Here is a 2316-nt window from a genome sequence, read left to right on the forward strand (position 1 = left end):
AGAAGGAGATCTCCCTTCTCTGAGACAGGCGGAGTTCGATCCCACACCCTGCCTGTGGGACCTCCCGGGAGCGTCCTGTTGGAGGAGGGAGACGGGGCAGAGAGAACTCTGCAAGGCATCCGGCTGGACCTTTGGATGCTGGTGGGATGGCGTAACAATAAGTGAGACAGAGGGGTCTGGGGCAGAGGTCTGGGGGGCTGACATTTCAGGGTGAACTGAAGAAGAGGAGGCTGAGGGGCAGACAAAGAGGGTGAGGATCTAAGAGGAAAACCAGGAGCCTCTGATGACGTGGAAGACGGCATCTGAGGATATTTCTAGAAGGAGTCTCCCAGGCAAGCGGACATGGAAAAGTGAAGACATGGCAACAGAGTCTGGGCATTCTGAGGGTGCTGTCACTTTTTTTAAAGGGTATGAGATTGCTCAGGAAGACTGCAGAAGAGGCTTCCTCGGTCTTTGTTCTGACATTTGGACCAGATAATTCTTTGCGCATTGTGGGATGTTTAGCAGCATCCCTGACCCTTACCCACTAGATGCCAATGACACCTGCCCCACAAGCAGTAACATCCCCAAATACCTTCAGACATTGCTAATGGTGCCCTGGGAGACACAGTCACCCCCTGGAGAACTACAGGGGTGGCCCCGAGACAGCACCATTTAAGGTGGAGGAGAGGAAGAAGCTGAGAAAGACAAATCCAAGAGGCAGGCCAGAAACAGAAGAGGTTTTGCAGAAGTCAGAGGAAGAAAGGGCTTCGGAGCAGAACAAACTGCAGAGCAGGAAAGAAGATGCAGAGGCGCCAGCCGAGACAGCACCTGCGTCCAGGCTGTGTGGCCTCAGCGGGTCCCACCGGACCAGGAGCCAGGGTGGTTCCCATGACCCTCCCACCCCTCCCCTGGTTCAGGGATGCACAGCCTCTCTGGGTGGGGCTTGGGGCGCCCCACAGGGACCAAGCTAGCCTCATGAAGAAGCAGTCCCTGTCGATGGAGGAGGTGGCAGGGAGAGCTCTGTCCCTAGCAGGCCCGTGGCAGAGCCACGAGAGGGTCACGGGGTGGGGGACACCCAACAGCTGTCTGCCCATTGTGTGTGGCCCAGTGACCCCGTTCTGACCGAACACAAGCAGAGCCCCTGCCCGCCTAGCAAGTGACCCAGAAACCAAAGCCCTTTTATCCTCCTAGGCAAATCCCTCCCCGGCACCTCACGCCCCACAGCGCATCCCAGCCAGGTCCCTCCTCCGGCCTCAGAGGCCGCTCCTTTTTCCCTTCTGTCTCGCAGACCTCTTGTTCTCTCGTGCATTCCCTCATTCACTCATTCATTCATTCGTTCATCAATGTTCCCTGAGCAGCTGTTGACCTGGAGGAGCTGGGTATCGAGAACCCGCCCTTCCCCTTTCTCTTTCTCCTGAATCTATCGATGTTTTTTTCTTTCCGTTTTCTCTCTTTTCCCCTTTTTTCTTCTCCTCCCAATTTTTTATCACTTCCCTCCCCCTCCCTCTTCCCGTCTTTCCCGTCTGTCTCCGCCCCTCCCCTTCTGCCTATTTCCCCGCCCCCTGACTTCCGGCAGCCGCTGCTGCGCGGGGGGTCAGGGCGGCTTCCTCTCCTGTGCATCGTTCCATTTTGCTGTGGGATCGCTCCTTTGTCTCCCTCGCTTCTCACCTCTCTCCATCTCGAGCTTCCTCCGTTGTCCATTTCTCAGAGTTACAGCGCACTCACTGCACTGGAGGGACATACACGTTACTAGAACCATCCGAGAGTTGGCGTGTAGTTGGCTGACAGTCAGGAAACCCCACAAGCTCTCGTCTCCTGAGGGCTCACTAAGGGCAGGGACAGCTCGAGCACTGTCACGTGTGTGAACCCATCTTTTCTACTCACATCCCTGGGAGAGAGACGCTGCTGTCAACCCCACTTGCAGGCAGCCATGCTTCAGAGTTGAACCCAGCCAACCTGACTGTGAAACCTGTTTGTTCCTATACCCACTATGCCCTCAGCATCACCCAGATGAAATACCAGGTCCCAGGGTGTAGACACTCCCCTTTGACCTCCCCCCAAGCAAACTTAACCTCTGCAGGGGCAGGAACAGTGTCTTGTAGCTTTTGATCCCAGCACCTGACAGATGTCTGACACACACTCACCATCTAGACACCTTTATTGTCATAACCAGCCCCACGAGGTAGAAGTTCTCGTTCCAACGAGGAGACTTGAGTCCAGACTGAGTGGCCCAAGGTCACACAGTTTGCAGGTTTGAGAAGGATTCAAATTCAGGTCCACCTGTCTCTAGAGCTAGTTTTCCCTCCAAAGAAGAATAAGGAGCTCAGAACAAGT

General features: G+C 55.3%; 1 pseudogene; it reads left to right on the top strand.

The window, feature by feature from the left end:
• Nucleotides 1–2316, top strand: part of LOC111746313 — a 9254-nt pseudogene that overhangs the window by 945 nt on the left and 5993 nt on the right.

The sequence above is a fragment of the Pteropus vampyrus genome, unplaced genomic scaffold (genome assembly GCF_000151845.1).
Source record: "Pteropus vampyrus isolate Shadow unplaced genomic scaffold, Pvam_2.0 Scaffold183, whole genome shotgun sequence".
NCBI lineage: Eukaryota > Metazoa > Chordata > Mammalia > Chiroptera > Pteropodidae > Pteropus > Pteropus vampyrus.